This window comes from Panthera leo, chromosome C2, assembly GCF_018350215.1.
Source record: "Panthera leo isolate Ple1 chromosome C2, P.leo_Ple1_pat1.1, whole genome shotgun sequence".
Classification (NCBI taxonomy): domain Eukaryota; kingdom Metazoa; phylum Chordata; class Mammalia; order Carnivora; family Felidae; genus Panthera; species Panthera leo.
Window position 1 is genome coordinate 85017904 of NC_056687.1, and position 23324 is coordinate 85041227.

At 40.6% G+C, this 23324-nt stretch overlaps 1 long non-coding RNA gene across 3 annotated transcripts in view; it reads right to left on the reverse strand.

Annotated features, from left to right (window-relative positions):
* LOC122229815 overlaps positions 1-23124 on the reverse strand; it is a 54102-nt gene extending 30978 nt beyond the window's left edge. For 2 of the 3 annotated variants that reach the window (XR_006207141.1, XR_006207139.1), the window contains exons 1-3: positions 23037-23124; positions 20914-20986; positions 1326-1467 (exon numbers count right to left, since the gene is read on the reverse strand). This is a non-coding gene — a long non-coding RNA (uncharacterized LOC122229815). Of the gene's footprint in view, positions 1-1325; positions 1468-20913; positions 20987-22068; positions 22205-23036 lie in introns of all 3 variants that reach the window. The other variant, XR_006207140.1, reaches the window with a different exon arrangement.
* Between the last annotated feature and the right edge of the window lie 200 nt (positions 23125-23324).

The following is a 23324-nucleotide window of genomic DNA, read 5'->3' on the forward strand; positions in this document are numbered from 1 at the left end:
TTTTTGTTTGAAGCATCGAGGCTTTAGCATCTGGAAGAATTTATTTAAAGCTCTTTTTTTAAAAAAATACAGTCTGTAACTGTGTAATCTCATGTGAGCACAAAGAGGAAAAGAGGGAAAAGGGGACTACACATCAAAATATGGTCCAAAAACCCAATTCAATGTGTAGTTAATGTCTACTTAATAAAGTTATCTCCCTCATAATGTTTGGTTTTAAAATATGTACATCAGAGTTCTCAGAATCACCTGGGCCAGTATCTACCAAGTCAAGCCCTAACAGAACCAAGAAAAGAATGAGAAAAGAGCCAGGAACACAAAACAAATCTCATGTACAAGAAGGTCATGCTGGTCAATCACCTCTATTTCCCTCTTTGCCCAATGTCATTCTCCCACCTTTCACAGCCTTTGGCAAGCCCTGCTGCTCTCCCCTCGTCATTCACTGTTATACCTAATGTGTCACACCTTGCTTAGCTTTGGGTCTCTGCATTCTCCTTCCACCCCACCTAGAACCTTTTGATCCCCACATGTAGGCTGCCTCCCTCTTCCTGTTTTAGGTACCTTAGGCATAAGAAATTCCAGCTTTCTTGTCAGTGCTCTGTCTATAAGGCAACAGTAAGTTTTGATTGATTTTAAGACCCTACAACAGTTTTCTCATCTTTTTCTCTTTGGTCAAGTCATCAGCTACATGTAAACGTGCACACATGGGCATATGCATGAGTATACATGTTAATGTATACACGTACATATACAGAGACACACATACGCATACACACACATCTTGCATAACCAATAATGGACGCTGAAAAACCATTTCCTTGATATCAAATGTCTAAAAACTCAAATGACTATTTGTTATAGTACAGCACTATGATGATTTCCATTCATATTGACAGACCTTGACAATGCAAGACATTCATGTGTTTTACGGTAGAGAAAAGATTAATCATTTCTGAACAGTTTTAATGGCCAATGGTTTTGAATCAGGTGAAATTTGGCAGTTCAATCCTGAAAGATGGTTAACTGGTTAACTCCTTCTAGGCACATGCTTAGTGACTGAATGTCCACAGATGCTTGAGAACTGAGATTTCTCTTCTCAATGACACCTGAGTGAGGTCTTTAACTCATCTCTAAATGGACTTTATTGGGAAAAAAATGAAAAAAAACCCTTGTAAAACTAACTTAAATTCTCATCTATCTATCTACCTGTGTACCTTTCTTTATGCATCCACCCATAACATATATAAAGTTGTATAACTTCCTGGAATCTACTACGTGCCATGTAAGAGTTCACTATTGTAACACAGAGTGTCATGGGCAAGACTTACCGTTCGGTAATGTGGCTTTTGCCAAGGCCTGAGTTTTCTCCTCCTCTTGTCTACTTCTGTATCTAGTGCTGTCTCTTTTTTCTTTTCCAGGTTACTTGATCTGTACTAATTTTGTCTTCTGTATTCACCACTGAAGTGCTAACTGGAAAATCAAAAAGCACATAGCACTCTAGGCAAATACTCTGAATTCAATTAACAAAACATTTAGATTTTTTAACCTTAATGATAAGAATGTATTCACTGGTTTTCTTTTCACTGATATTAATGTTATATAAATTTCTGCACCCAGAATGAGCTCATCTGACACCTTGCAGTGATGCTCCTCAAACTTGTCATGAAGAGTTTCTCAGGACACCCTTGCAAGCCTATAAATGAGTCTCCAACTGGCAGTGGAAGACTATTTAAGAGACTTCAGCAGGCTTAGACAAGGAAAGAAGAGCTTCCCACAAAGCGCTTTTCCTATCTCTCTTATTCCCAAATCATGCACCTGAGACACATAGTTTGCTATCAGCAAGAGGGCAGAGGAGAGAAAATATAATTTTAATTATCATATATGTGCTATAAATTGCACAACTGTCAGTTATTTTGGTGATCTTGAATCTCAATACAATAGTAGGTTCTCAATAAATGTTTATTTCATAAATAAATCAAAGTCAGTAAAGCAGATTTCATTCACCAGCACATCTAATCTTGCATCATTCTAATATAAGTGGAAGTTTGTTGCATGAACTTCAACTGCTTTATACGACTTCACAAACATAAAGAGAGAAACAAGCATTCTAAGGTATTCACCACCTGAAGCAAATACAGGCTATGATCTTAACAGGATCAGTTATGGAACTGAATGGTTCAGAGAGGACAGTGACATTAAAGTCCATTCCAGCATGATTTGATCCTACTGTTAGGGTCGTTTTACTCAACACCTAAATCAAAGAGCCATTCCCTCCTATGGCAAGTGTTATACCTCCCAGGATAAATGAAGGCCCCACTTTGTAAGTTTCACCATTACTTAGTTAACTATTCCTTAAATAGATACTACCCAAAATAAGTTATTTCCTTTCTTTTTAACTAAAACAATAGGCAAAGTAGCAAATAAAAATCACAATATATTGAAATCAAAGGCATCCAAAGTGGCAAAGAAGAAGTCAAACTTTCAGTTTTTTCAGATGACATGATACTCCACATAGGAAACCCAAAAGATTCCACCAAAAAGCTGCTAGAACTGATACAGATATTCAGCAAAGTCGCAGGATACAAAATCAATGTACAGAAATCAGTTGCATTTCTATACACCAATAATGAAGCAAAAAAAAAAAAAAAAAAGAGAAATCAAGAAATCGATCCCATTTACAATTGCACCGAGATCCATAAAACACCTAGGAATAAACCTAAGCAAAGATGTAAAAGATCTGTATGCTGAGAAGTAAAGAAAACTTACGAAAGAAATTGAAGAAGGTACAAAGAAATGGAAAAATATTCCATGCTCATGGATTGGAAGAAAAAATATTGTTAAAATTTCAATACTACCCAAAGCAATCTACACAGTCAATGCAATCCCAATCAAAATTGCACTGGCATTATTCTCAAAGCCAGAACAAACAATCTTAAAATTTATATGGAACCACAAAAGACCCCAAATAGCCAAGGTAATGTTGAAAAAGAAAACCAAAGTGGGAAGCATCACAATCTTGGAGGTTAGCCTCTACTACAAAGCTATACTCATCAAGACAGTATTGGCACAAAATCAGACACATAGACCAATGGAATAGAACAGAGAACCCAGAATTGGACCCACAAATGTATGGCCAACTAATGTTTGACCAAGCAGGAAAGAGTATCCAGTGGAAAAAAAGACAGTCTCTTTAGCCAATGGTACTAGGAAAACTGGACAGCAACATACAGAAGAATGAAACTAGACCACTTTCTTACACCATACAAAAAAATAAACTCAAAATGAATGAAAAACCTAAATGTGATACAGGAAACCATCAAAACCCTAGAGGAGAAAACAGGCAACAACCTCTTTGGCCTCAGCTGCAGCAACTTCTTACTCGGCATATCTCTGAAGGCAAGGGAATAAAAGCAAAAATGAACCATTGGGACCTCATTAAGATAAAAATCTTCTGCACTGCAAAGGAAACAATCAACAAAACTAAAAGGCAACCAACAGAATGGGAAAAGATATTTGCAAGTGACATATCAGATAAAGGGTTAGAATCCAAAATCTATAAAGAACTTACCAAACTCAACACCCAAAAAACAAATAATCCAGTGAAGAAATGGGCAGAAGACATGAATGGCACTTTTCCAAAGAAGACATCCAGATGGCCAACAGACACATGAAAAGATGCTCCACATCACTCATCATCAGGGAAATACAAATCAAAACCACAATGAGATATCACCTCACACCAATCAGAGTGGCTAAAATTAACAACTTAAGAAACAACAGATGTTGGTGAGGATGTAGAGAAATGGGAACCCTTTTTCACTGTTGGTGAGAATGCAAACTGGTGCAGCTGCTCTGGAAAACAGTGTGGAGGTTCCTCAAAAAATTAAAAATAGAACTACCTTACAACCCAGCAATAGCACTACTAGGAATTTATCCAAAGGACACAGGAATGCTGACTCATAGGGGCACTTGTACCCCAATGTTTATAGCAGTGCTTTCAACAATAGCCAAATCATGGAAAGAGCCCAAATGTCCATCAACTGATGAATGGATAAAGAAGATGTGGTTTAAATATGCAATGGAATACTACTTGGCAGTAAGAAAGAATGAAATCCTGCCATTTGCAACAATGTGGATGGAACTGAAGGGTATTATGTTAAGTGAAATTAGTCAGTCAGGGAAAGACAGATATCATATGTTTTTACTCATACGTGGAACTTGAGAAACTTGAGAAACAAGAGACCATGGGGCAAGAGAAGGGGAAAAAAAATAGTTTCAAACAGAGAAGGAGGCAAACCCATCAGAGACTCTTAAATACAGAGAACAAACTGAGGGTTTATGGGGGGCAGGGGAAAATGGGTGATGGACATTGAGGAGGGCACTTGTTGGGGTAAGCACTGGGTGTTGCAGTTAAGAAATGAATCATAAGAATCTATTCCCAAAACCAAGAGCACACGGTATACACTGTATATTAGCTAACTTGACAATAAATTATATTAAAAAAATAAAAAATAAATTTAAAAAATCACCATATATGTTCATTGAAAAATAATGCCATAGACTATGTAGTAAATGCTTTCTTTCAGTTTAATTTAACCAAAAAATTGAAATAAAACAGTGTAATGCATTTTAGTCATGCCTTCCTTTTTATTTAAGTACGGGTCCCTTCTTATTCTTCAAAACATAAAAAGGCTGAGCAGATTAAGTAATGATAAGGAGCATGTTCCACCTTGTGTTTCATAAGCATTGACCTCTAAGGAGACTAGTGAAGTCTGGCTTTTTACCTAGAAAATGAGAGCTTGGAAACCATTTACTCAGAGGTCACAGACCAACACCCTGAGGCTGAACTGGCCCAGGTACAACAGGCCAACATGTATATATGAGATACCAATATTTAGAAATCATAGATTTCCAGAGAGCCTGGGTGGCTCAGTCGGTTAAGCGTCCAGCTCTTGGTTTCGGCTCAGGTCATGATCTCTCAACTCATGAGTTCGAGCCCCACATCAGGCTCTGTGCTGACAGTGCCGAACTTGCTTGGAATTCTCACTCTCTCTGTCTCTCTCTGCCCCTCCCCTGCATGCTCTCTTTCTCTCAAAATAAATAAATAAACTTAAAAAAAAAAGGAAATCATGGATTTTCTATAAAAACTATACACTTCTACTAGTTTCTCAAAAAACAAAACAAATGAAAAAGTGGGTTCTGGGCTCCTCAGACCTGGAGGCTTCCCCCACTCTAGGTGGGAGGTCAAAACTGAGGAAGCCTAGGTGTTCCCACATATCTTCAGTTATACACATTTCCTTCAAGCTACTGTACAAATAAGTAGGCCAAGCCCACCTTGTCATTCTTGTCAATCCTGAGACCTAGACCAGGAACAGAGAAAAATCCAGACACAAAAGGATACAATTCTACCATCTTGAACTTTTGCTTACTTATCCATTTTACGATTGGTAAGAGCACATGACAAATCTCTAATGCCAAAAGCTGTTCTCAGCATAAATGGCCACATTTTAATCAGCCCAATATTCACTGAAACAGAATTATTCTTTGTTCAAGTTTGGTCTGCTAGCAAACCTCAACAGGTTGGGAGATCTTTGAGAGGAGGGAAATGTTACACCAGGCCTATTCGTCCAGCACCTCGCACCACAACAGCCCTGTGGGGTGATGAATACACGGGAGAAGGGGAGGTGGGCTGAGCCTCTGAGGGAAGAGTCCAAGTTGGAGCAACTACAGTTACTTTTGTTTTCATGCATAAGTGAATGGCTCCTCGCAGCATCGTTTGAGGACATACAAAGGAAATTTGAACACTGAGGTCAATCCCTAAAATATTCAGATTACATTGCTATTTCACAAAATGGATTTCAGAGCCCAAATTAGCTTAGTAACCGGCTCCATGCATTTCATAACCTGCATTACATCAACCACCAATTTAGGAAAGAAATATTTAAACAGTAAGAAATGAAATGTTTCTTCACCGCAATTGATTTTCCTTATCAAGAGGTTAAAATCACTGATACTTTTCAGTGAGTGAAAAAAAACAAATGCAACTTTCGGTGAATATAAATATTTTTAAGAACAAAAACCACTTAAATGTAAAACTGAAATTGGCTTGAAGTGATTCACGAAGGCAGAAATAAAAATCACAAATAAGCATTCAGAATCTGAAACAAATTCATTTTATGAAGCAAAACACATGGAATCAAATATTTTTCCATAGCAGTAAAATATGATTTTCCTTAGGGAGCTTGGAAAATTCCCTCCAAAGTTCTGATTGATAAGCTTTTTAAGAGAAAGGCTGCTTTTTGAGGTAGTAAATCGCCTACTGACATTCTCCACAAAGCTTCAGTGTTTAATACCAAGCTGCTGGGATGCAAGTACAAAGACATCAATTATCCCAAAATAGATTGGGGCAGAGTCCAGTTCACTTATTAGTCCTTTAGGCTATGTCCACAGGGGACAGAGAGAAATAGAGATTTGGCAATCAGCTGGTTAATTTGATCATCGCAGACAACTGCGTTGTATAATTTAGGTCGGAAACATACCCTGACCTGGTATTCCTAATTTGGAACATTCATCAAATTAATCAAATAATCACCAATTCTCAATTTCACTATACCCTGTAAACAGAGTCCTAGCATCAAGCCTTCACTTACAATTATAAACAAAATGCAACATAATCTGGGCAACTGCACCTTTTAGGGGTGTCCCATTTTCTACATAGCCCTTCCAAGCCATCTTCATTCTCCACAGCTATCAGCCTAATTCTTCTTATCCCTACTCCTTTCTGTACAGATGCACCTGCCTCCTAGCGTACAAAGAAAATGGAGTCCATCAAATAGAAACTCCCTCAGCTCCCCATTTCTCAACACATATACAGTCTTTGTAGCACTCTTTGTACAACACATATACAAACACCCTTCTTAACTCCTGTCTCAACAGGAGAGCTTTCTTCTTCAAGAGTACCTTCTAGCACCTTCTCCAGATCTCATCAACACTACTTCTCAGGAAACTTGTTCCATCTTCTTTATCTTCAAAAAGCATCCCTTTATACTGGCTGAGTCAACTTAGCATATAAACAAATGACCCCTCTCTCAGGTGAAAAAGGTAACTTTGTCTTCCACTGTTAAGAGTTTAAATTAGTGGAGGGGTGCCTGGGTGATTCAGTCGGTTGAGCGTCCCACCCAACTCAGGTCATGATTTTTGCGGTTCATGAATTGGAGCCTGGCGATAGGATCTGTGCTGGGAGCTCAGAGCCTGGAGCCTGCTTCAGATTCTGTGTCTCCTCCTCTCTCTGTGTCTCCCCCACTCACACTCTGTCTCTCTCTGTTTGTCTCTGAAAAATGAATAAACATAAAAAAAATAATTTAAAAAAAAGTTTAAATTAGTGGAAACCTCTCTGGAAAGCAATCTCACAATAAGTATCTAAATACCATAAAAAGTTCAGGTCTTCTGACTCGACAAATTCCTCTTCCAAAAATTAATTCTTGAAAAATAGTACAAAATATGGACCAAGCTTAACTTCAAATACACTTCTGAAGGTGTCATTATAAGGAGAAATATGAAAAGAAAAGCTAAATATTTAACATTAAGAGGAAACTTTCTAAAGACTTTTTAATGTTAGAGGAAATATCAAGTGGAAAAGTTATACAAAAGAAATCGAAAGCCTGTCTGTAAGATCTAGCAGGTGAGTGCAATAGGGGTATGCCACAGGGTGAAGTAGAGGTCCTCTGCAAGTGACACTATTCAAGCATCATGAGATAAGTGTCTGTCTGCTTCACTGCTCCATCCCTCAGCAACTAACGCAGTGCACATGGTAGACAGCTAACAAATATTTGTTGAATGAATGAATGAGAAGTTTTATCTCTGTCTAATTAAATAACTCCATATGGAGAAATACCCAGGGTGCAGTGAGGGAGGAAAACGGTCTAGCCAATTAGACTTGCCAAATCCACCCTGGTAATTAATGCAAGGACAGATGCTAAAGCCAGTCCTCTGTATGTGCAGAACAGAACCTGTAATCACTAATTTGGCCTCTTCCCAGCTTGGTTAAAATGCATGGAAAAGACTGTAAGGAAATGGTTAAAAAAAGCATCAGTGTTGGGGTGCCTGGGTGGCCCACTCAGCTGAGTCTCCAACTCTTGATTTTGACTCAGGTCATGAGCCCATGGTTCATGGGTGGGTTCGAACCCCACACGGAGCCCCCCCAAGGAGTCCCACATCGGGGTCCACACTGATAGTGCACAGCCGCTTGGGATTCTCTCTCTCTCTCCCCCTCTCTCTCTCTGCCCCACCCTCTGTCTCTCTCTCAAAATGGATAAATAAACTTAAAAAATATTTCTAAAAAATTTTTTAATGTTTATTTATTTTTGAGAAAGAGGGAAAGAGAGAGTGTGAGCAGGGGAAGGGCAGAGAGAGAGGAGGGCACAGAATCCGAAGCAGGCTCCAGGCTCTGAGCTGTCACCACAGAGCCCGACACAAGGCTGGAACTCACAAGCTGTGAGATCATGACCTGAGCCGAAGTCGGACGCTTCACCTACTGAGCCACCCACATGCCCTCCCAAAAAATTGTTTTAAAGAGCAGCAGTGTTTAGAGTGGTAGGATTATAGATCTTTTTGGCTTTTTATTACCCTCCCATACTGCTCTAATATTCAGCAATGAATATATATTCTGCCTATAATTTAAAAAAAAAAAGCTTAAAAATAAAACCCTACATTTACTCTACATACATGCACCTCTTCTCCCTACAAGGAAGCATCCTCCCAATCCCTGGCCTTCCTTTTCTCACCCTGAGAGTCACCCCACTGCACTAAAATTGGCCTTGCTATCATCACCAAAGAGCTCAGAGTTGTCACATTCAATGGTTACTTCTCAGTCCTCATCTGGCTGAACATTTTGGCAGCAAGTGACACTGTCAGCCCCTACGCCATCTGCTTGAAACACTTTCCTCCTTGGGATTCCACGACAACACTCCTACCTTTTATCTTTCACTTACCGCTTGTTCTTTTCCCCTTTCTCACTCACCAAGTAATGATCGTGTCATCCGGGATTCTCTCTTTATCCATCTTCTTACTATAGATTACCTTTAGGTGATCTCATCACACCCTGACTTCAGCCACTCTGTGTTTATAACTCTCTGAACTTACTTCTCTAGACTATTCTAAGCTGTGACTGATACATACACAAGTATATGACCCACCAAATCATATATGTAACTACAGAATGTATAACCCACAAATTACCAGCCCTGAAGAATGAAAACCTGTTCTTCTACCTGGAACCTGGATCTCTGTTCATTGCATCCAGCCCCAAAACCGGGGATCCTCTGAGATACATCCGTCTCCCTCACTGCTCCAAAACATACAAAGAGTCACTGAACAGTTTACCAAGTGAACTTTTTTCTGGACATCTATTCTTTCATATTTTCATTTAACATCCGTTATGTCTCTATGGGTAAAACATGAGATAAATACATCTCTGCCCTCAAGGGCCCACAGTCTAGTGAGAGAACAGACAAATCAGTCATCATGACATGTTCAGTGTTGTGGGTATATACAGAATGCTATGGGAATGAACAACTGGGTGAATCATAATGAGTATCTTGGCAAAGGGTTCCTGAAGGACAAAGTTATTCAATCCAGGCAGTGGTGGTAGGAATGAAGAAAAGGAAATGATGGGCCTGTGGATATTCTGGATGACACTGAAGGAGTGGTCAGAGAGGACTCTCAGGTTTCTGGCTTCAGTGACTCGGCAAATGGCCCTAACCCCTCCCTACTGCCACCAACACCAAGTGTGTGAAAGACTGTAGGAGAAACAAGTTTGGGAAGTAATGAGTAGTTGGAACAAGATAAGCATCAGATGCCCAGCATCCATGCATGTGTATTGTTTTCGTTTGTTAAATGAAAAAAGCACAGAGATGAAGAGGATATGTAATATTCTACTCTTTGTGTAAGGAAGGGGAAAAAATAAGAACCCACATTCCTATTTGTCACTAAATACAAATAAATTTGGAATTGCTGAAATATGCATAAAGAATGTCTGGAAAGATACATAAGAAACTAAGAGCAGTGGCTGCCGGTGGAGAAATGAGAGACAAGGATGGGAAAGACCCTACTCACTCCTTTTTACGCTTTCTGGGTTTGGATCATAAATGAAGTACGGTTCAAAAGATACTTGGGGGCACCTGGGGGCTCAGTCGGTTAAGCATGTAACTCTTGATGTCGTCCCAGGTCATGATCTCACGGTTTGTGAGATCAAGCCCCACATCGAGCTCTGTGTTCGCAGTGTGGAGCCTGCCTGGGATTCTCTCTCTCTCTCCCTCTCTCTGCTCCTCCCGCTGGCCCTCTCTGTCTCTGTCTCTCTCTGTCTCTCTGTCTCTCTCTCTCTTTCAAAATAAATAAATAAGCTTTAAAAAAGAAAAGATACTTTAAGGGGAATATGGTGGTCAAGAAGTCCCACAAAACAAAGATTGAGACTACAGCTGGATAAGGAGGTCACTGGTGAGTGTGGTGACAGCAGTGTAAGGGGAGGGGGCATGGGGAGAGAGGGGCTACAGGTCTGGAATCGGAGGAGGGGAAGCCCCTTGCAGCAGGTGAAGGAGGGAATGGACGGAGGAAAGAGATTGTGGGGACAGACCGCTCCTCTGAGAAGCGTTGGTGACAGGTGAGGAGGTGACAGGAAGAGACTTAGAAGAAGTTACAAAGTGTGTCTGGTATGGCTCTGGTCTTCTAAGCAGCCTCCCTAAAGTCTCTCCCTCTCCTCAGTCTGACATTCCTGTGGCCACCGCACCCTCCAGGCTCCCCACCATCTCTCAGCAAATGCCACGTTCCTTGACACACGGGTCCCTTTACACCACAGTGTGGCTCACTGCATCCACTGTCTCTCCCCTCTCACCACAGAGCCTCACTCTTGTAGCAGTGTCAAAGGAGTGGCATTCCCAATATTCCCATTCTTCCCTTTGCACGCTGGCATGCTTTTCCCCACCTGGCGAAGGTTCAGTCAGACATCAGCCCTCTCAGAAGTTTCCCCTGACCGCCTTCCCGCCAGGGTCAACAGCCTCTGTTCTGTATGCCAGTAACACCAGGACCTCCTCTAATGAGGGGTTCCTCATTGGTTTAACCACTTCACCGCAGCTGATCTCTTTCTCTTCATCATTTGGCAAACACTACATGCATATTGTGTGCCAGACATCGTGCAAGGTGCTAGAAATCCGATATGGCTCTGTCCTGAGGATGCTTACAAGATAAGTGAGGGAAGCACAAATGAAACCAAACATTAGCTACTCACAGATGCAGTAAGTGCCAGGAAGAGAAGGTACAGGATCATCCTGTAAGCTGCGTGACGGCAAAAACAGGGATTTTTAAAATTGAATTGCACTGTAAAATTTTAAACATTTAACTGAAAAGTTAAAATGTAATCAGGCTATTGCTATATATCTAAATAAATTTGTCTTTCGGAAAATAAGGCAGGGCAAACAACAATTACTAAATTATGTCACATGGGGGTGCCTGGGTGGCAAGTCAGTTGAGCATCCGACTCGATTTCAGCTCAGGTCATGATCTCACCCGTTCAAAAGATTGGGCCCCACGTCCGGCTCTGCACTGACAGTGTGGAGCCTCCTTGGAAGTCTCTGTCTCCTTCTCTCTCTGCCCCTCCCCTGCTTGCTCTCTCCCTCAAAAGAAATAAACTTAAAAAAATTGTTTCTTAAGTAATAAAATAAACTATGTCACACAGAAAGAGGAAAACAAAGTATTCACTAGAAGAAAATCATGACTGTCACTTTTCTGTCAATCCTTCTAATTAGTGGCAATCCTTTAAACTGATCATTTTTCTACATTACTACATAAAGTTCGCTAAAATGTTTATTGAAGCTTGAAAGATTTTTTTGGTCACACCAAAACACCCAGCTCTGCTGCTGGGTTAGCAGTGACTTAAGCTGTCTTAGCTCTTTCACTGGTTAAGTTAAATGTTGGAGGTGTATTTTCCTCACTGACCTCTGACCCTTTACGCTAATTCTGGCCCTGCACACTTGTCCACTTACCTGCCTGGGGCCCTGTGCACAGACTGCTTATGTTTGGTCTTCTGGCATTTGAGCCTCCCCTCTCCCTCTTAGCCTTTGGCTCTGCTCTGCTTCTGGACTATCATGGGGAAGTCCCTAGCATGGTCACAGCCTCCTCCCAACCCAACACCAGATTCAAATGTTGCTGAAATATTTTGGGTTTTTTTAATGTTTATATAGATGTATATGTATTTTTTATTTTATATAAATGATATTTATTTTATACAAATATTTATTTTATATAAATATATATTTTATATATATATATATAAATTTTTTTTGAGAGAGAGAGAGGGAGACAGAGAGAGCGAGATGGGGAGGGGCAGAGAGAGAGGGAGACAGATGATCTGAAGCTGACAGCAGAGTCAGATGCAGGGCTCAAACTCACAAACAGCGAGATCATGACCTGAGCCAAAGTCATACACTCAACTGACTGAGCCACTCAGACACCCCTGAAATATTTTAAAACAAAGGGCAAGACTTCTGAGGTTTTGCTGGTTTGTGAACAATCAGGGGCTCCTGTCCAGGCTAATAAGCTCCGTATGTTAGAACATAAAACTAATGAGACCAAGATCACAAATTCTTCCTAAACAAGTCTGTCAGCTCTGACGTTGCCTAAGGGACTAAAAAATTTTGTAAGTTTCTCTATATCTCCTCTTTGACTTCAATCTGAGGTATGTTTGCATTGGGAGAGATAAGATGTCTATCCAAGAGCCAAGTGACTAGAAAAAAAATGAGTGGATTTTTTTTTCTTACTTTGAGACCTAATTGTCAAACCATGTGAATCTATTACTTATTCCTCAAAAACTCCATTTTAAAAATAAAAGTGAACATGCTCACCTCGGTGCCAGTATTAGAACTTGGAATCTAGATAACCAGGAGTTCTGATATGAATCTGTGGTCATCATTTGCCTTGCCTCCCACCCTCTCTCTATTTCTTCCCTCCTTTCCTCCCCCACCCCCAACCCAGGTTCCCTGTTTCCTTTCATTCCTTTGTGTCTGCTGCTTTCCATAATATGGGTAAGTCCCCAGTGCCTAGAACAGTTGTTCTGCATTTGAATTGCACATGTGTTTCTTAATAAATCCTTACTATTAATCCTTTTAAATCATTTTACAGATACAGAAAATATATACCTTTAATCCTGGCCAAACGGTTTACAAATATATCTCTTTGGTCACAAAGGTGACAGGGTAAGAATATAGAAAACAGGGCAGGACAAATCATGAGATCATTAAATCTGGAACATGAAAGATACCAATTTGTTCATTAAGTTAACAAACATATGCTAGCATCTCCCATGGGTGTGACCATGAAGTTGGGGAAATCTCTGTTCGATATCCATAGATTATACTTAAATCTACCCCCTTTAACAACATGGATTCATTAATTCCACAAGGATTAAAGGTCCACTTTTGTGGCAAGCACTAGGCTGACACTAGGGATACAAAGTCAAACAAGACATGGTCCGTGTCAGGGTCAGGTAGTTTGGGGGAGCTGGTGGGCTTGTTACATCCTTGGGTGCATGTTTGCCTAAGGAATGTGTGTGGACAATGTGTGTTTCTCTAAAGGAGAGAGTAGTAGTAACTACCAGGGACTGGAGAGGAAAAATGGGGAAATACTGGAAGGGACATGAAAAGTCAGTTCAATTTCAGTCCATTACCCCATCCCACCTCCCTCCCAACCCCCCCACCACCCCCCCCCCACACACACACACAGGCACTGGTTTAGATCCACATGATGAGGGAGATTTTAGAGTGGGAATTTGAAGAACATTTCTCATGAAAGTCACTCACTGGAACACTCGAGGCACAAGCAGAGCACCTGTGGGGTCAAGGGAACAAAGTGCTTAGAGGGTTTGGGAGAACACAGTTCCTCCCCAGACACTGCCACAGACTCTGTGCCTCTGTGGAACCCTAGAATCTCAGCAGAAGAACCCTTTGCCAATGAAGCATGTTATCACAGGTACCTGCAGCTGGACCAGAGACAAGTGACATGACAGGTTACTAGACGAGGAAAACATGCATGAACTTGTTCCACTCTGGAAACTGGAAGAGACATTAAGAGGAGGTATGGTTCTACAGTCATCGAAGGGGGCATCAAGGGTCATCACAATTTGGTCCATAATCTTAGTAAGGCCTCATTTATACTCAAAGGTGGACAGAGTTTGGATCCATTTGGGTGATATATAAATTGTGCCCACTTGTTGGGATGAGCCCTGGGTGTTGTAGGTAAGCATATGAATCACGGGAATCTACCCCCAAAACCAAGAGCACACTGTACATACTGTATGTTAGCCAACTTGACAATAAGTTATATTTGAAAAGTAATAATAATAAAATATAATATAATATAATATAATATAATATAATATAATAAATTGTGTCCAAAGCTTTCTCCATGGAATTTCATCCTTTGACCCTGTTTCTGTCCCAGCATTACTGGGTTTTTAAAAAATGGCCAAAATATGATCTACTCACTGGTAATTTCCTTGAGGACAAGCGCTCTATCTCATTTCTCCCCAGACCCGTAGTTTCCACTATAACGCCTGTGTTCGACAAGTACTACACTGTCTTAAATAATATTTAGTAGCATCAATTCTATGGGAAAATGCTGCATATTTACATTTAAAAGTTAATAGCCATTTTTTTCCTGTTCAGAAGGACAACCTGTTTCTTAGTTTGGCTGCATATCTACCAACTGACTTGTATTAGTAAAAATTATGAAAATAAGGTCAGATCACAGGATATTTAAAGCTTCTAATACCATCACATTAGGGGGTAGCATTTCAACATACAAATTTAGAGGGGGGGACACAAACATTCACTCCATTGAAGGAACTATTTAAATAATAAGTTTCCTGTAAGTTTCTGAGATTCATATCTGAACAAAATCTTTCAGGTCTCAAAATAAGGTTATTTCTATAGTACCGTGTAGCAGCAGAATTGCAGGATCAAAAGGCATGAACATTTTAAATTTCAGTAGATATTGTCAAGAGCTCTCCAAAAAGCTTGTAACAATGTACATAACTGAAGGCAAGTTCTTACTTTATCTGACCTGTCCTATATATGGGAATAAAAGAACACAACACTCAGTTAGTAGCTAGCAGACAAAATCAAAAGTATCAAAGGCTGTAAACATAAACAACTCTCCTCTTTGTATGCCCCCCATCCTCACGGCAAGAGACACCATGTGTCCAGCAAAGATGACCAGTGCCCCAGATGGCTTTCTAGATAAACAGTAGGACAGAGGACAATGCTGACATTTAGGCTGACTAAAAGCAATTGTTGAGAGTAAGACCTTAGAGATAAACCAAAAACCATGAACCTTTTTCTATCTAGTCCATAAAAATACACATATATGCCCAAAAATAAATGAATAAAGGAAGGTTATTAAAGCATAGTTTATAACACCCCCCAAATTGCCTACAGGTTTTTCACTAGGGGACTGAATGTTCTGCGGACATCAAAAGGATAGTAGTGTCCAAGAGATGTCTCTGAGGAATCGCTAAAAACAATCTGAAGAGTATGACCCATTTGTTTATAGGTACGACCATGTGTATTTGTGTGTGTGCACACGTGGTGACAAAGGAGAGGTCTCGCGTGACACACACCAAATTGCTATCATTGGTATCACCCCTCCTCCTTGAGGAGGATAGAAGGGATGGAATGGGACAGTGGCATTAAGGGGCTTTTCCTTTATTTTTTACCTCCGTATACTTATGGAAGCTTCTATCATTTACTTGTACAAATATTTCATGACAGGTAGGTACTACTCCTACAATTATTTCATAAAGTGCCATTTGATGAGTCACTATGACACGTCCTATTCATGAGGAAAGAAATTGTGGGCACAATGAAGCTCTCGTTTTCCCCAGGGACATGGGCCAGAGATTTCCACAAGTGCTGTCAGGTCAGCACCACAGCGCTTGGTGATTAAAACATGCTTCTGAGCTGCCATTGACCATATAATCTAGTTCTCAATAGGATTCAAATATATCACAGCTTGACTCAATTCCATTTTATAGGATATAATTTCACCCCAAGCCAGGACTCCAGACCCCCTAGATAACAGATCTGAGAGGCTGTGCCGTGAGGCAGATGGAATTAATGCACTGGAACTAGTGGGAGATGAGAAGGTATTTTTTTTTTTCTAGCACATATTGATTTTGAATGGCAAAATACCTCCCCCTAGAAAATAATCTCAACCATAGTGTGGTCCACAGTGGAAATTCTTTCTCCTTAAAATGTTCATTCAGAAAACTCAGGCTGAAAGCCTCACCAAGGCTTGCCAAAGTCTGTCCGTGTGTCCTGGAATGTGAACCCACTTACCGTGGCTCCAAGTAATATCCATGGATATTAATATATCCATGTTATTTAATAGTAGTTATCTTGACCCTCGAGAGAAATTATATTCATTCTGGAGATTCAGTATACTATCTTCTAAGAAAAAAATTTTTTAACTATTCACTCAAAAATATATCTGGCTCAGGGCACCTGGGTGGCTCAGTCGGTTGGGCATCCACTTGGGCTCAAGTCATGATCTCACGGCTTGGGAGTTCGAGCCCCAAGTTGGGCTCTGTGCTGACAGCTCAGAGCCTGGAGCCTGCTTTGGATTCTGTGTGTGTGTCTCTCTCTCTCTGCCCCTCCCCCACTCATGCTCTGTCTCTCTCTCAAAAATAAACATTAAAAAAATTTTTAAGGGGCGCCTGGGTGGCTCAGTCGGTTAAGCAGCCGACTTCGGCTCAGGTCACGATCTCACAGTCTGTGAGTTCAAGCCCTGCGTCGGGCTCTGTGCTGACCACTCAGAGCCTGGAGCCTGTTTCAGATTCTGTGTCTCCCTCTCTCTCTGACCCTCCCCCATTCATGCTCTGTCTCTCTCTGTCTCAAAAATAAATAAACGTTAAAAAAAATTTTTTTTTAATTTTTTAAATATATCTGGCTCTAAGAGTTTCCAATAAGGGATGAAGAACTATATGTGCTCTGATCAATGAAGCTTTGAAAGAAATGAGATTGAAGTTTTCCTAATAATCAAGAGCAATATAGTGCTTGAACACTCACATGCGCACACACACACACACACAGAACCTTGTTAAGAGCTAACAGATAATAGCTTCATTACCCAGAGAAATAAAATGAGTTCCAAGGAATAAAGAGAAGCAAGTGGAAATATGCCATATCAAAACAGCTAGTAATAGGAAATGACTTTACTGCTTTGGTACTGAAAGATATTGCCCTACATTTGTTAAATGATGTAACAGAGAGAATATTCTATTCATGGTATAGGAAATAAATACAATTTCCTCAAAGGAAACCTATCCTGATCCTGCTAAATGAATATGATCTTACATTTTCTCTTGGGAAAACATTTTAAGGAGTCAGTAATAAAGGCCACAGTAGTTGATTCTGTAGATACACAATGCAACCAAATTGTAAAAACTACTGTGAAAAAGTATCAAAGACCTGCTCTGTAGGTTAAACTCCATGGACCCATTAATTTCAGTCAAGAAAGAGCCGATAAAAAACATTAGTTTCATCTAGTCTTTGAAATAACTTATAAAATCACCTTGTTTTTATAAAACTTCTAGAAGAAAATGTAAGAGAAAATCTTTGTGAGTTTGAGGTGAGCAAAGATTTCTTAGATATGATACCCAAGGCATCATCCATAATAGAAAAAATTTAAAAACTTAGACTCATCAAAATTAAATACTTGTGTTCTTCAAAAATCAGCACTTAAGAAATGAAATGAAAAGATAAGCCATGGATTAAGAAAAAAAATATTTATAGGGGCGCCTGGGTGACTCAGTCGGTTAAGTGTCCAACTTCGGCCCACGTCATGATCTCACGGTTCCTGAGTTCAAGCCCCACGTCAGCTTCTGTGCTGACAGCTCAGAGCCTGGAGCCTGCTTCGGATTCTGTGTCTCCCTCTAGCTCTCTGCCCCTCCCCCACTCATGTTCTGTCTCTCTCCATCTCTCAAAAATGAATAAACATTAAAAGAATTTTTTTAAGAAAAAGAAACTAGAAACAACGAACGTTTATCAACAGAGCAATGGTTAAACAAGATGAAGCATCCAGATTATGAAAGATCATGCAGATGTAGCTGTAATGAAAACAATGAAAAGATCCCCAAGATATGCTGTTAAGTGGGGGGAAAAAAAGCATAGTCATAGGGACATAAGGACAATAACGAATAGTATAATTTACATCTAATATACACACACAAGTACATATATACTAAACTACATTAAGTTTCCTTCTAGGGAAGATTGAGACAATGAAGACAGAGTGGACTTTTATTTTTTAATATGTTCTTCTGTAATATTCTAATTTTTTTCACAAAAACATGTACCACTTTTGCCATCTAAAAACACAGTTTAAATGCACCTGCTAGCCCTTGACTAAATAATCATTTCTCAGAAATACCTGCTTCTGGGAAAACCATGTTTTCCTTAAAAGGAGACTAAATTACTGTGAATCGTGTTGGAAAACAAAAACAAAAACATATAATAGAATTGTCTATCAGCCAGCATTTTGATATCCTGGTAGCTTACCAGCAATGATAATAATTACAACATGCACATAGTTTTGTACTACGACAGCCCTATGATGTGATGTTACCACCCCTATTTTGGACAGGATTCTGAAGCTCAAGAGGTCAAGAACTGCCCAAGACCACCCAGATAGGCAGAGTGAGAATGAGGCCTATAACGTAAAATCTTATATTTTTATTCAGCTGCCTGCCTCATCAAGGATGATGATATATACATAATGGTGACCCTGAGGCACTACAGGATCCTAAAGGACTTATGAATCATCAAAGAAAGATTTAATTATATTTAGTGTAGTTTGGGTTTTACCCATACTTTATTGTGTTATAATCCCTGGAAAAGTATTCAGCCACGCATAGCACACACCATCACCCTAGTTCAGAATATGTGATTAACCAGAATGCCTCTGGCATGGCTGAAACATGGAGGACTTACTCCACATTGATTCACTTCATGATTTAAGTCTTTACTTTCCTCTGACAGAGAAAATACCTCGCTGCCCTACCTCCCCTCAACTTTACCTCAGAAAACCCTCAGTTCTCTCTTCACCAAAGACCATGTCAGCCCAACCTTCCAACAGTGGGAAGGCAGAAGGGTCAGGAGGAGACAGCCTGAACTACCACCAACAGAGGCCTTAGGGTGCGACAGCCTTGAGGCTCTCTTCCCAGCTCCCCTCCTACAGCTCCGGCTCTGGTGAAAATCTCCTGGTCACCACACCCTCACTCTGGCTGGGCATTCCCACAGCCCATACATGGGAACACTCACAAACGAAAGGCAGTGGGTGAGCAAGTGAAAGTGTATCTGAGCTCAGGCTGAAGGCCTGTTCTCATATTGCATTTGCCTATAAATTTGGAAGCGGGCTTCTTCATGGCACCAGACTACCCCAACAAGAGGACTATAATTTGGGGGTTGATCTGTTCGGCTAACACAGGTTAAAAACAGACTTGTATTATTTAAAATAATTATAATTTAAAATAATTAAGTGGCTAGGAGAGATAAAGTTCTAAGACTGAGAATCAGGTAACCCATGCTGAAAATAAGGCAGAACTATGTACAAGAGCCTATTTTGGAGCCAAACAGGTAGCCCGCCTTGGACTCTGGTTGGATAATTTGAAACAAGCTACTTCATAGATGAGGAAGTAGAGGCATAGAGAGCTTCTAAATCTCTATGCCTCAACTTCCTCTATAAAAATCAAGATAGGGGTATTACATACCTACCTTAGTAGTATGATTAAAGATTAATCCGCATAAAGTCCCCAGTACCATTCCTGGCACATAGTGGATGCTTACTGAAAGATAACATTACTATCAAACTCTCATCCTGGTTTTGCCACAAAAATGAGAACACATAGTAGATGATTCTTCAAGATCCTTCTAGGTCTAACACTTTATGATTCTATCATTGCAATTAGCAAGCTGGCAGCGTAACTTCATTATCATGACAAGTCCACAGGACTCCCTAGCTAAGGACTTCATTTCGGGGAGTTATCTTGGGACCATTTCCAGGTCTCCAACACACCACTGTTTCTGTTGCCCAAGGAGCACTAGAGGAGACCCCAGATTGTCTCCATAGTAAGTCACAACCCACGTGCCAGGCCAGGTGTCCACTGCAGAAGACATTAACCGCAAGAATGAAATGAAAAAGCACAATTCCTACCCCTACATTGTTTCCCTACGCAATGCTCTTTGTGGGTTGGGAAGTACAAAACACAAAGAAGGAAGCTATCAACTATAATCTCACATGCAGCTATAAATGCCTCAGTTTACTTTAGATCTTTTGTCTATACATGTTCCTCTGTGTGGAAGTGAACTCCTTACTGATGTTCAACTGTTTCCCTTAACATTTTAGCAACAACCCATCCCCCCGCCAGTGGCCAAGCTTGAAACTTGTAGCTCTAGGCTCCATTCACTAGCAGACACGCATTTCACTCAGCCCATCTCCTAAGTCTTGAGGGTAAAGGATTTCCAGAGAAATCAGTCATCACCGTTCTTAAACTACTTGACCCAGGATTTTCAGAGTCCAAGGTTATTCCCAGGACACGGTTCTCCTTTAGCTCTTAATGGCCTCCTTGGGGGAGGGAAGGGAGCATAGAAGGGAAAATTCCCCTCTGCCCCTGGGGTTCTACATCTGACCTTCAGGCAATGGGTATAAAAGTCTGAATGGGTATAAAGTGGGTTGGGGGGAATTATGTCCATGGAGCAGCTGGAACAGAAAAGATCCTCCTAATACCTACTGTCCATGTGGTGGCCACCTGAAATGAGTCAGGGCCCATTCAACAATATTCACCTGGTGGTCCAAGTCATAGGCCACACATACCTCTGAAAGCCTTGACCTCATAAGGACGCACCCCTCAGGCTAGGTGATTCCAGGAGAACGTCATCTGAGATTTCTGCGGATTGTAAAAAAAGAAAAAGAGAGGGTGAGGAAAGGGAGGGAGGGAAGGAGAAAGAATTGAAGGAAAGTATGGAAGGAAGGAAGGGAGGGGAGAGGGAGAGAGGAAGGATGGATTAAACTATCTTAAGGCAGAATATGAAATAAATTAGCATAAATTACAGCTTAATATTGCCAGTATCTTTGATAAACCTGATGGAAACCCCAGAAGCCTGTTTGGGGCTAACCTTTAGTCAGGAATGGCAGAGTTGAGATGCTGGTAATGCTATTTTTATTTTTAAAAAATAATACCAAAGAAACACCTTTCCTTTCAAATATGACATCTTGGTCCAAACATGAAGTCAAAACTCAAAAATACCCACCTGCCAGCCTCTGATATTTGGTTGCTAAAACTCCAGATTCAGAAGTGTAGCCAAGAAGGGGGTGCTGTTGGAAGTCAGAGGTTTGCAATAGGAGGCAGGCTTTTAAGCACCTGCCACTTCAAGGGAACTGAGAGGTTGGCAAAGAATCAGTGAGTTCATGTTGCACTGAAAGCCGGCCTGGATCATTCAGGGAGAAAAACTTCCAGTGCAGGACAGTGTGAGCACCTAAGCAGGCTGCCTGGGAACAGGTGTCAAGCCATATACCTGACCCCTTACTTGTCACATGGTGCTTGCTAGACTTGGACAAAGTGCAATGATGGCCTTGAGAGAAAATTATTTTTGTTATTTTCATTTTATTCTCTTTTCTCCTGGATTGAGCAAAGAAGTAGAATTAGCCTTCCAGGAATATTAATTCTCCAATGCATGTTGAAGTGATCCTCATTTTCTAGTAGGGCCAGGTCAAGGATAAACACCTATCTGAAAATTCTCTTAATCTTGTAATTAGTTTGCATCTTCCATTTTATAACAGCCTTGTATACCAAGATAGAGCCAAAAGCAGACCAAGGTAAAGGAATTCATCTCAGGTTGTAAATGTGCACTCACATGAATTATACAAATAACCACACTGACAAAATTCATTAACTAACTAATGTCCTACTACCTCAGGTAGAGTTTATTCCCTTTAAGGATATAACTTCATAATACATACAACTCTTACTCTAAATCTTTAGACTTGACTTTCACCTTCAATTTTCAATTTATTGTTTATGCCTTTTGGTTTTCTTTCTCCTCTGAGGCCCAAGGGTAATCCTCCCAAGGGATGGCCATCTTGAAGGAAAATGGTAACCAGGTATCTGTGATGGGGACAAGGGTTTCTGTATGAGTCTCCTCAGTTAGTCAGGTCCCCTCATAATGACTTCTAGAAAGTTGAAGAATACTCTTAAAAAAAAAAAAGTAAGCACAATGGTTAAGATAGGTGGGATATTGAAGGTGCCCCAAATCACTCATAGAATCAAGGTACATCTCAGCTCCTAGGACAGTTTCTTGCCCCCCTTGTTTCTCCCTCCAACTACCTAAATGTTGTCTCTGGTTTTTTATTAAGGCTTCTCTAATCCCCCTCTAAATGACTTCCCAGAAATCCCTTCTTCCTTTGGATCCTTAGTGCTCTTACTATTGGTACTAATATAAAATGTCAATGCCCTATGTTGGTCATTATGTCCCACCCTTTCACATAGGTTATTCTCACTTTAAAATTAAGAACATCCTCTTAATTCCAGAAAATTTCCACAGCCTCAGAGCAGTGGCTTGTAATGGGAAGATTGGTACCAACTGAAAGCCCCATGAGGGAGTACTGACCCACTCCTGACCTCCAGTGACCTTGCTTTATCTGTTCTCCCCCTGCCTTTATTTCTTCATCACCCACCACCTAATCTCCAGTCCTAACACCTCTCTCCATCCAACATGGAAACATTGTCTCTTTTAGTGCCCAACTCTCTCAAATGACTGGAAACCCAAATGATATTTGTTTTGTTTTGTTTTCCAGTTTTATTTCATAATCCTCTCATTCACAAGGCACAGAGCCCTCTCAGGTATGGTGTCTAGGTGGGGTCAAGTCCTTGGAAATACCACATCTTTCCAGTGACAAGCTCTGATGCCGAGTCTAGTCTATCATGCAAAATGCCTTACTTTGGATGATTTTTCTCTCAGGAATGTGAGGTTCATCAGCAGTGCCCAGCCTAGTCCATCAGTTACAACTGTCAGGGTCTGAATCTCAACCACCTAGAACACTCAAATTCTTTCCCAGAGTGCTTCTGGGCACCAAGCCAATCAGATGGTGAGATGTCAGTTTTGTCACCCGAGCATTCTATGACAGTTAGGAGGGTCTTCCCCATAGAGCACAGGCAGGAACCTTGAGGGAGAGGGGCATACTCCTCAGACCAATGAGTTAGAATCTTGGTGCTGACATATTCCAAA